Source organism: Lactuca virosa, chromosome 4 (assembly GCF_052849685.1).
Source record: "Lactuca virosa cultivar CGN04683 chromosome 4, Lactuca_virosa_CGN04683_v6, whole genome shotgun sequence".
NCBI classification, from domain to species: domain Eukaryota; kingdom Viridiplantae; phylum Streptophyta; class Magnoliopsida; order Asterales; family Asteraceae; genus Lactuca; species Lactuca virosa.
Genome location: NC_136429.1, coordinates 146,463,973 through 146,477,383, shown reverse-complemented (window position 1 = coordinate 146,477,383; position 13,411 = coordinate 146,463,973).

Genomic DNA, 13,411 nt, shown 5'->3' with positions numbered 1-13,411 from the left:
GGTACCAACAGCTTTAACCACGGACACACAAGGGAATGCTCATACAAGGACTTCATCATTTGTGGACCCAAATCCTTCGATGGAAATGGGGGAGTCATCACCCTAATGCGATGGTTCGATAAGACAGAATCAATTTTTGAGCTATGCGCGTGCCCAGAAGGGAGCAAAGTGAAGTTTGTTGCCTGCACCTTCTCTGACAGAGCCCTTACATGGTGGAACAGCCATGTCAAGTCATTGACTCTTCCTATAGAAAACGTAATGGGCTGGGAAAATCTAAAGGAAATGATGTTGGAAGAATACTGCCCGAGGGGCGAAGTACAAAAACTAGAGCATGAGTTGTGGAATCTTACCATGGCAGGATCAGACATACAAGCTTACACCGATAGGTTCAGCGACTTAGCTGCACTATGCCCGGGGATGGTTACTCCAGAGAGCAAGAAGGTAGAGAGATACATTTGGGGACTGCCTTCTCCAATCCAAGGAAACGTATTGGCAGCGAAACCTCTTACGTTTGACAGTGCCAAATGCTTGGCTCGAACATTGTTGGATTATAGGATCCGCCAAGGCATATGGACCCGGTTCAGGAGTCGACCGAAGAAGGTGATGACAAACAAAGGTCTGAGTGCGGGAAGAAGAGGCAATCAACACAAGAACCCTCCAAAGAACAACAAACAGACACAGCCTATACTGCCACGACCCCAGCCACAGCAGCACCCGACAATCGTTACGCCGAAACCCTTCCTAAATGCAATAAGTGTAACTTCCATCATACCGGAAGGTGTCGGAAGTTGTATTGCAAGAACTTCCTCCGAAGAGGACACACCATCCGCTTCTGTAGGGCACCGACACGACCAATCTCTCAGGTTCCATTTGAGGAAGTGAGTCAGACCTGCCACGAATGTGGCGAAACGGGACACTTCAGGAGAGATTGTCCATTGGTCAGGGACCCTAGTGAAGAAGGAAGAGTGCTAATGATCATTGTAGGAGAGTCTACCCCGGAACCACCTGAGAACAGCGGTATGTTTCCCAACCAAATCCTAGCTATAATAGTTTCTTCTTCATCTAAACTTAGCACATAGTTTATATAGAAACTAAATACTCTTTCTGGTAAGCTATAATGACTTGGTGTAAACATTAGGGCCATATATAATTAATAACCAATAGACTTAGAGTGCGTGATTCCGCCTTATCTCCCGTTCCTTGTCTGGTTATGGATTTAGGGCAGAGTCACTCAGTCGACCGTCTTATCACTCTTAATTATATATGACTTGTAGACACCAAGCGATTATAGAGAGACTGGATAGGTATCATAATATCAAGTATCATTCACGAGAACAATCTTTCGGTTAATACTTACGTAAGGCAATACAAAACTATCGTAGTAGTAATATCAGGATCAAAACAGAAAGCACCAGAAACATACACTCGGATGCACCGATATTCTAACGAAGCACTCTCCCCGAACTAACTTAACACACAATTTGACGACGTCATCCTGCTTAGTCTGACTGATTCTGCATTATACCAAACCCACGTGTCACCGAGGAGACCTTTTGCCTTAAACCGACCGAATAACAAAACTCTCGTCACTCATAACGACAAACTAGATGCGAACCTCGAAATTTCATCTCACTTCAAACCCCCGAAAATACTCATGCGAGGAGTATGGTATCCATCTGTAACCTTCCTTAAGCACCCTTAGCAGACCATTTTGAAAACACCACTCGCGCAGCAAGTCAAGTTCAAGCACAGAGGCTAGGGACATATACGGTTAGCCTATCGATGTTAAATGTACACACGAGGGTGATGTATAATTAAGATTCTACGGACTTAGGATGTGTGTTTCTGCCCTATCTCCTGTTCCTTGTCTGGTTGTGGACCTGGGGCAGAGTCACCCATCCGACTGTCTTATCAATCTTGATTATATACGACTTGTGTACATGAGACAATGATAGATGAACCAGGTATGAGTCCTACCATGAACTTCAGGACAAAGGCTGCTCGGAACTACGAAAGGACATTCTACCAGTTGGATGAACATAGTTAAGAAAGCTAAACCTACACGCCCATCACAGATCAGGACAACTCTCCCATCAATGATGATCCGCTGAAGCAACCAGCGAGGATCTGAATTCATTGAAAGAACGCAAGGATTGAATGGAACCAAAGTAACCGTCTCTGTTTTCCTTATCCTTAACCATCCACTCGGAATCCGAATTTCGGGACGAAATTCCCTCTAAAGGGGGGATGATGTGACAACCCGAACCTTTTCCATTTCCGTTATCCAAAATCCGTTAATAAAATTTTATTTTATTAGGTTTCGTCAACTTCCTTCGGGTTGGGAAAATCATTTAGTGTTATATAATTAAATTTATATAAGCGAGTCGGAACCAAATCACGCGAAAACCCGAAGTCCTTGAAAAACAAACCCGTTTTCGGCCTAAGTGAGTGTACGGCCGCACACCCGTGTACGGCCGCACACCCATGTACGGCCGCACACCTGGGTACGGCCGCACACCCGTGTACGGTTGGTGCCAGGTGGACCTCACCACCGGCCATACCCCCAGCCTATAAATACAGGACCCCCACCCTCATTTGAACACTCTTGGCCGAAAACTCTCTCATTCTCTCTCTAGAACTTCTGACCGTACACACTAAAAACACCTCTTTTCTTCCGAAAAACATCGAAAATCATCATTTGGAATCGATTGGGAGCATCTGGAACACATTTTCTTCGAAATCAAACATCCTTGTTCTTGAGTGTACGGCCGTACACCCTTCAAATCTGCAAAGGGTCGTACACCCCTCAAAGAAGAGTTCACGACCGTACACCCTGTTTACGGCCGTACACTGCCTGTTCGGCCGTACACCCCTGTTCACGGCCGTACACGCCATTTAAGCAGTGAAAAACCTGTCTTTTCGATTCAGTCAACTCCCGGTAACATTCCTTAACCGAAGGCAAGTGTTTTTCAACACTTTATTTAATGAAATCTCTAATTTAGATACATATATGTATGTAATTGTTATTAGGATTCCGTTAAGTGCCACGTACTACAACTAGGGGTGAGCGTAGGCGGGTACCCGGCCAAATATACTGGAACCGGAACCGGAACCGGAACCGACGGTTCCTAAGATGTAGGAACCGGAACAGGAACCGGTTATATCGGTTCTTAACATTTTGGAACCGCTCCCGGAACCGCCGGAACCGGTTCCGGTTCCGAGTACCCGCTTGTTATAATATTTTAAACTAAATTAAGATATAATAAACAAGATTACGCTTATAAATCCCATTTTTTTATAAAAAAAATGTACTTAAAATCTTAGAACTTTAATATAATTTTTCATGGAGTGCCAATAGGATACCGCAAAAAAACATAAGCCTCTTTGATTCTGCATCCTCCTTGATTTCCTTTATATAAGCATAGCATAAATTCAATTTTTAATACATCATATGTGGGATAGTTTCTTATAATCAATACGTATCTTTTTTATCACTGTGACAATAATAAGATTAACCCATATACATTAACTTAAACAAATATTACTGAAACTCAAAGCTGATGCTAACAACCACTAAATAGACATTAACGTTGATTTAAATATTTGTAATTCATGCTTTCTTAAATCAAATTAATATCTTGCAATTTCCCCAATAACCATATCCATAAATAAAAGTCCACGGAAAGTTGGAAACAAGTAACATAACATGATGCATAATGCACACACCTTACACGCCAATAAGCCCATTACCCTCTTTTTAATTGCATAGTGAACAAAATTGCTATATGCGATTTGTGTATTAATATATTTAGCTGTTCTGTTTGCTAGTGTATGTAATATATATATATATATATATATATATATATATATATATATATATATATATATATATATATATATATATATATAATCGGTTCCGGCGGGTATCCAGCGGATAGCGGTTCCAAAAACCTAAGAACCGGAAACGGAACCGCTTATGGCGATTCCAAAACTTTAGGAACCGGCGGTTTTGAGGCGGTTCCGGTTCCGAAAGCGGGTACCCTGTTCCACTGCTCACCCCTAACTACAACTCGAGGGTCTTTGTTTCCAGTTCATCGATTCGACGCTTGCACGCAAGAAACGGTGAGTTTATACCCCTATATTTTCCGAGTTTTTAATCTTTTCAGGGGGAATACAAGTAAAAGCACAAGTAATCTTGTGTTCAAAAATATTATTTGATTTAATATATTTTCCATCATTAGCATACATCGAACGTAGAAATCAGTTTTTACAAAACGCGTTAGGATACACACCTTGCAAAAGCACTTTTCAAAACTAAGGAAACAAACTTATGAATTATGAAATAAAAGATATTATTTTATAAAGGATTCATATTAATAACAAAAAGGGTTTTCATGGTATTATTCGTGGATTCGTTGAGAGAACTACAGTGCGAGACGCCTTGTAATCAGAGTCTCTTGGAGGGAGAGCGTGAGTTTGTCTATAGATCTATACGGGAGTGACAATCCCGCACCCTGACTATTAGCTACAGTCAACCGAGGGTGACAAAACGTCATTTTTATCGACGTGCGTTCCGAGTACGTCGTATTGTTGATCGTCCATAGTATGGTTATAAGAATCCGCAGCTGAACCAACGACTCATCCACGTAATAATATACTTATCAATCAGTTAACTGGGTTAGTAACTATGTGATGACTTAGTATGTACATCAGGGTAATATGAAATTAACATCCGACTTGCAGTGGGATGTGTGATTTCCGCCTCATTACCTGTTCCTTGTTTGGTTGTGGGCTTAGGGCAGAATCACCCAATCGACTGTTTGTTCGATCTAGATTTCTATAACTCGTATGTACTAAGTGATCATAGGAGGGTATTAACAACATTTTCAGGATATAGGACTCTATGATTTTAACTAGTTTTATTTATGTAATAAGACTACTATACCTTACTGGTGGTAGCCACGGATAATTCAATAACTTACTTTTAGGGAAAATATAGGATTTTCCAGGGTAAACATAAACATTCTATAAACAATCAGTTTATCAGTTTATTTATGAATATTCATTGTTAATTGTGTAATTTCTTAGTTTATGCATCCAGGCTATGTATGAAGAATATCCGAGAGACCATGGAATGTGTGGTTTCCGCCTCATTTCCTGTTCCTTGTTTGGTTGTGGACTTAGGGCAGATCCACACAATCAATCGTCTGTTCGATATTGGTTTATACATAGCTAGTATGAGCTAAGTAGTTATAAAAAGGAATTGGTTAATCATGCATTCAATAAGAAAATAATGGATTTTCTTGAGAAACACTTTCAACAAATATCAAAGGATCAATACAGTTAACCTTGTAAGTATCTAGTGAATACTTCAGGATTATGTTCATGAGGATCCAACAACTAGTGGAATGTGTGGCCTCCGCCCCATTTCCTGTTCCTTGTTTGGTTGTGGGCTTGGGGCAGAATCACACAATCGATTGTTTGTTCGATCTGGATTGTATATGATTTGTATACACCAAGTACTCACAGGAGGAACTTGTATGAATCATTTTTACTTAAGGTTATACATTTATTACATTAGAAAATATAAGGTTTTCTGGAGAATCATAATGCACTTTTCGAAAGATCAAAGAACTGTTTTCCAAAAACAAAACGCTTATGAACTCACCAGATGTATGCTGATACTCTTTCAAAACCTACTTGTATTCTCAGGACTTTAGTAGACAGGTACATGCCCGGATTCAAGAAGACGGAGCATAGTAGCTTCGAGTCTTTACTTGTTATTTACTTTTGGAGTCAATCATGTATGATTCATATGTAATGTAATGTAATCATTATACTATTAATACAATGGTTGTTGTTGCTTTGATTACTATTATTAAATTGTTGTGATACTATACATGACGTCCTCCGCCCCCGAACGTTTCCACCGTTTCGGTTTGGAGGTATGACAAGGGGACCAAGGGAATCTAAGGTAGTGGGATGGAGTAGTGGAAAAAAGAGTTAATAGTATATATGCATCATTTGCGAGGGTGGGGAGCTCACTCGCGCAACTCCCCTTCCAAGGGCATTTTGGTCATTTGGCTCATCATTTACCTTAGGGGTTAGCATTGGCAGCCATCACTTCGAATTTTCCACCATTGGAGCATCTCGGAGGCAATTTTGGAGAGTTATAGCAATCATCTTCTCATTCTTCTAGTAATTGTTAAATTTTTGATGTTAAAACGCTTTTAAGATTATTGTCTTGTTGCCATGAGTGGCTAATTTTTTTTATTTTGGTTGGCTTGGTCTAAAACCCATGGATATTTGTGGATATTAAAGGATTCATGTTTGATTGTCATTTATCTCATGTTAGTAATTCTTAGTTCATAATTCTTATGTTTGTTTAATACTTTCATCACGATCTTAGTACTTGAATGAGATATTGTTGGTTAATTTCTTGGATTTAGCAATGAATCATTGAATTTGCTTAGAACAATGAATTTATGGTGGTAAAAAATCAGCTCTAGCTTATGGATCATGACTCTTTTTATGGATGTGTAAGCATTGACATCCTCTTGGAATTGGAAATTCCTTCATTCTTAAGGTTGATCAATATTCATGAGGTCAATTGCTTCAATTGGGTTCTTGATTATGATTAAGAAAGTGTGTTGTGGGCTTCCCCAACCTCCATACTACCTTTGAGGAATTTTGGCATATCATGCGTCATGACTGCTTTAACCAATTTTGGTTAAATGGTAAGCTTACATATTGAATCCTAATGATAGATAAACAAATGTTTATTGAGTTGAATTGCCTTAGTTGACCAACTTTCTCCAATATTTGAGCATCTCACCATCTTTCTTAATTGCAAGAATTTTAATTTTTCAAGTCTTTTAGTTTTCAAAAAAAAATCACAACCCCCTGCCCTTTTATTTTAATTGTAGTTAGTTAATTTTGTTTTTCTTGTTCAATTGGATTGCCTTTGTTATTGAAAACTACCATTTCCCCGTTGATCGATGCCCTTTTTACTACTATATTACGTATTATTTTCAAGCAAAAGGGTTAAATTTTCTTAGTGTACTTGACATCCCACCAAGTTTTGACGTCGTTACCGAGGAAATTGGTTATTTTTATTTTATTGTTTATGCGTAGGTCTACAAGAACCGGAGAACTACTCTATAATCCCAAGATTGAAAAAGAAGCAAAAAGATTGAATAAAGTTAGCCAAACAGGAAAAACAACAGCAACTCGTTCAAGATTCTTCTTCTCCACTAGTCAACATATAAGATCAAGTTACTACTTCAAGTGATACCGACACCGAACCGAGTTCACCAATTTTTGATCATTTCTTTGAATACGTTCCATTTGAAAACCACGTAGCCATGTATCAAACTTCACCTCATAATCCCAACCCAAACAATCAATATGCCAATACCCCACTCCAACAACTAACAACAACAACAACACCAAGAACCTATCATAGATATGCCACCAATAACATCAACAACAACACCAAGAACCTATTATATATATGCCACCACCTTGGAAATATGAGAATCCTAACTTACCCCATCTAGATCAAAATCAACCAAATTACCAACAACCACAAAACCAAAACCTCCACCAAAACAACCAATCTCAAAATAATATCCTTTAAGTTCAACCACATCAAGTCCTTCAACAACAACAACAACAGCCCATTTACCAACAACCTCAAATGTTCCAATACCCTATGTATCTACAACCAATATCCTAACTATAAACTTTATCCACAACAAATGGTTAATCATCAACAATACCCATTGAAACCATACCACCAACCTCCTAATTACATGCAACAAAATCCCAATCACCCCAATCCACCTAATCCCCTTCAAGAGTTCAAACTTCTAAAAATGATGGAAATGAATGTTACCCAAACACCTCTTCATATCATTTATCCCACAAACCATCGCGGGATTAAACTAAAGTAAAGTTTCATACATCAACTCACCGAGTTCCATGGTTTGGATAGGGAATATCCTCAAAGACACTTGACGTCTTTTCATATGATATGTGTTAGCATGTTACCCAAGCATGTGACATTGGGTGATTTCAATTTAACCACCTTTCCACTCACCTTGGAAGATAAAGCTAGAGAGTGCTTGTGCAACTTACCACCGGGATCTATTCACACATGGGAAGAGTTAATCAAAGCCTTAAATATCAAATTCTATCCCACCTCTCGAATATCAAGTCAAAAGAGTGACATTCTTGGGATTTGTTAAGGGGAGAATGAGACTTTTCATGATTTTTTGGAGCAATTCAAAAACTCGTTCACAAGTTGTCCTCAGCACAGTATATCCGCACAACCACTTCTTCAACAGTTTTATGAGGGTCTGAATGAAAAAGACTGGAGGATGATTGATGCTTAAAGTGGTGGTGACATATTCAACAAGACACCTCAATAAATAAGATCACTTTTTGGTACTATTTCTCAAAATCAAAGAACTTCAGGAGTCGAAATAACATGAAGAGAAGTTCCCCACAAGTTGTTGGTGAAGTTAGCAACACCCAACATTTGGAATCAAAACTCTTGGATTTGACTAATGTGTTAAGTCAAATGTTGTTGGGACGTCGTAAACATTTGAAGGTTTGTGATCTTCGTGCAATGATGGGTCATTATACCGATAACTGTCCCAGGAATAAACCAGAGGATGTTAATGCAATGGGCGGATGTGAAGGTCAACCAAGACCTACGAGATTTCAAAATAGCTACAGTACGAATTGAAAGAATAACCCAAACAATCAATACCCACCAAAGCAAGCTCCACAACATAATTTGAAGTGACCCCAATATCCATAATATTTAACAACTTGTGTACAAGTTGTCCTCAACACAATATACCCGAACAACTACTTTTTCAACAATTTTATGAGGGTAAGAATGAAAAAGAACGGAGGATGGTTGATGCTTAAAGTGGTGGTGACATATTCAGTGCATAGTTTTGTCTTTTTAGCGACATGAATTTCTCACTCTCTCTCTCTCTTTCTTTTTTTTTGCTTTTGTTTCATCTTTACAGGTGAACGACAGTTTCTGAAGTTGGTAATGGTGATATTTAGATGATTATCACCATACTGTTATCGCCACTTTTATTTGAGTAAAAACTCTTAGGCAGAAAAGTACATAAAAGTTGATAATTCGTGCAAATGATTCAAAGTTCAAACGCATCAACATCTTCAAGTGGAGCAACTACTATACCTTGATAAATGACTTAATTTTGAGGGGCACTTCTAGTTCCCTCTTCCTCTATAGCTTGAAAATATGTTAAACGACTTAAGATGCTTCATCTTGAAGAACTGAAATGGTTGTGGCAATATGTCGAACACCTAGAGTGCATAATCCTAGTCGTTTCTTTTTTAAGTTGACACGGAACTTTGAAAAACCAAATTTCTCAATGAAAGTAGTAGAGAATTACAAGTTGATTCATGAAAAAAAAGGCTAAAATCAAAATGCAAGAAATACCTGTAATGTGTGGTGCAGATTACATGTTGCTTCAGGAAAGTCAGAACGTATGGCCAATGCTTGACGATAGCTTTTAATGGCTGCTTCTACATGTCCACTGGAAATTACAAGTCCAGGTGTTCAAAATACAAATTTATCTCGAATTTGACTATTTGACAAGGTTAAGTAAAGTAAGTTTGTTTTAAATTGATGAAATGAAGTGAAAAGAAGTGAAAAAATTTGTCTTTATAAGCTGAAGCGAGATTTTCATGAGCTTCAGCCATGGTTGGGCATACGACAATTGCATGTGAGTAGTCTTGAAGCAGCTTGAAAATATTAGCGTTTTCTCTTCTAATATCGACTTCGGCGAGGAAAAAAGAAAAGGATGAGGTATTTCTCAATGAACGGTGAGATGGAGCTTGAGTTGGAGGTTTAGGGATTTAGAATTGATAACAATCACGCGTATGGAATCAATCATTATGTGAGCTCTGATCAAGTGTCGGTAGTTTTTTCCGACATCAATGGCGGGAGAGACGGGAGAGTGGGGGGAGACTGACAAGAGTGGGTGGGTAGCGTAGAATATAAGGCAAAAAAATAAATTTGTTCTCATTTGTTCTGAATTTAAGAAATGTTCTCATTTAAACATATATATATATATATATATATATATATATATATATATATATATATATATAGGAGTAGGATCAAATGAGAACACCTAAAAGGTTGAGAACGCGAGAACAGATCTGGACCATCTAATTTTTAAGATGGGTGGCTATAATTAATTGTTATTTTTCTAATTATTAACACATTTAAATTTTAATTTTTAAATTAAATAAAATTATAAAGGCTATTAAGGTAAATAAGCATTACCCTAATTTTGTAAACTCCTATAATTACTCTCTGCCTCTCTATTTCTTGACCTAATCTCATAGAGCATTAAATCGATGAAACAGAAGCGGCCTCCTTCAACTCGATCATCATCAGACCTCGCCATCACTAAAACCCTCCAAGGCTTCAACTCCAAATAGGCCTCCTGCAACTCAATCTCCAATCGTTCTCCTACAACTCGATTTTATTTCATCAGTATTCATTGGAGATTCTAGACTTGCATCCTTGAATCCGATGAAACAGAAGCGGGAGGGAAGAGAAGATGATGGCGAAGATGTTGAAGATGACCGCATTGAAGAAAAACGGAGAAGGAGCAAGAAATACAAAGGGGACGAAGAGAACGACGGGAGCAGGAGGGACTTAGACAGAAAACGTGACCATGGCTGTAGCCGTAGCCGTGAGGAAAGGTCTTCCCGGTCGGAATGTCACAGAAGTAGTGTAGGGATGGAGAGAGAGACGTCGAGAGAGACAGACCGTCTTTGGTCTTCGAAGACGAACCATTCTTGGTGTCGGATTCGTTGACTGTCTTCTCCAAGTACTCATACTCATAGAAGTCCATTATCTCACTTGTAGTCGTTCCCCAAGTCCTAGATTAGGGCTTTGGATGATCGGATTCGATCAGTGAAGCTGGTGTGGATTCTTGGACAGAGATGATGGGTGCGAAAGTGCGAACCCTAGCTTCTGCAGTCTACTACATCTTTCTTATCTTTAAGTCTCCTGATCTCTCTTTATGAATACATTTAGAATGTGTATTTATTTATGAATAACATTGTATTCATCTATGAATAGCATGTGTGGATGAATGTATTTATTTATGATTAGAGGTATTCATTTATTCATTTGTGAATAGCAGGGTACTCATTTGTTAATAGCAGTGTATTCATTTGTGAATAACAATGTAATCATGTGTTAATGAGTGTATTTATTTATGATTAGAGGTATTCTTTTTATTTTCAGTTGATTAAAAAAATGAATTGGATTACTTGTAAATTGATATGTATTCATTTGTGATTGGAGTAGTTTCAGGTTTTTTAAAAAAAAATCATTTGTGAATATAAATATATTGATTTGGGGTTGGATTTCTATTCAATTTTTTTAAGAAAAGAAAAGCGTGAACTAGGAGAAAAAATTTGATTTTTTCATTTTTTAAATAAATTTTGGTAAAAATGTTTTTTATATTCAATTAATAAGAAAAATAAAAAATCGAATATTTCTTTCTTTTTGGTAACTCATCCTAAATTTAAGGGAATTTGATTAAATTTTATTTTAATTTAATTAAAATATACAATTACTTATATGTCCTTATATATTGATTGGTTCGGAACTATTCTCGCGTTCTCAACCTTTTAGGTGTTCTCATTTAATCATTTCCCTATATATATATATATATATATATATATATATATATATATATATATATATATATATATATATATATATATATATAAGGGAGCGTTCAATCGATAACATTTCTTATTGCGAGAACATTTGAGAACAAATTTGGACCATATAAATTTTTTAATTAAAACTATAAAATAATATTCATAAAAATCAATCAATTGTTACAAACAATTAAAGAACCCACTAACCAAAACCACTACCTACCACCCACCACCACCCGCCACCACCACCAACCACCACTCATCACTACCGACCACCACCACTCATCACGACCACCCACCTCCACCACCGCCCGCTACCACCACCCCCACCCATCACCCACCAAAACCACCACCCGCCATAACCATCACCACCTACCTCCACCACCCATCACCACCACCCCGACCCACCTCTATCACCTATCACCACCACCCGCCACTACTACCAACAGCCACCCACCACCACCACCACCTATCACCACCCACCAAAACCACCACCAGCCACGACTAGAACCCGCCACCACCATCACCACCTGCTAACACCACCCCCACCCATCACCCACCAAAACCAACACCCTCCACCACCATCACCACCTACCTCCACCACCCATCACCACCATCCTCACCCACCTCAATCACCCATCACTACCACCCGCCACCACCACCACCAACCACCACCCTCCACCACCAACCACCACCACCACCACCTATCACCACCACCCATCACCACCACCTCCACCCACCACCCACCAAAACCACCACCCACCACAACCATCACCTGCAACCACCATCACCACCCACCACCTACCACCACCCAACCACCACCACCACCACCACCTACTACCACAACCCCCACCCATCACCCACAAAAACCACCACCCGCCACCACCATTACCACCTACCTCCACCACCCATCACCACCTTCCCCACCTACCTCAACCACCCATCACCACCAACCACCTACCACCTACCACCATCACCTCCCACCACCACCACCCATGACCACCATTCGTCACCACCACCTCCACCCACCACCCACAAAAACTAGCACCCGCCACCACCATCACCACCCACCACCTATCACCACCACCCGCCACCACCATCACCACCCACCGACCACCACCACCCATCACCACCACCTGCCCCAATCACCCCCACCCACCACCCATCACTACCACCCACCCACTACCCACCATTATGACCACCACCTGCCATTACCACCAACCACCACCCATCACCACCACCCGCCTCCACCATCCATCACCACCACCACCGACCACCACCACCCACCACCCATCACCCACCAAAACCAACATACACCATCACCACCCTCACCACCAACCACCACCCACCCACCCACCACCACCACCTATGACCTTCACCCGTCTCCACCACTCGCCACCGCCACCTGCCACCCACTATAATCACCACCCTACATGTCACCCCCACCACCCTTCACCACCACCACCACCTACCACCAAACACCACTACACACCACCACCACCCATCACCACCGCCTGTGATTATGTGTATATAATCACATGTGATTATTTGTATTTAATCACATATGATTTATATGGACAATATTGTTTTTTGTCCATATAAATCATGTGATTAGATACATATAATCATATGTGATTAGATATATTAAATCAAATGTGAGTAGATATATTTA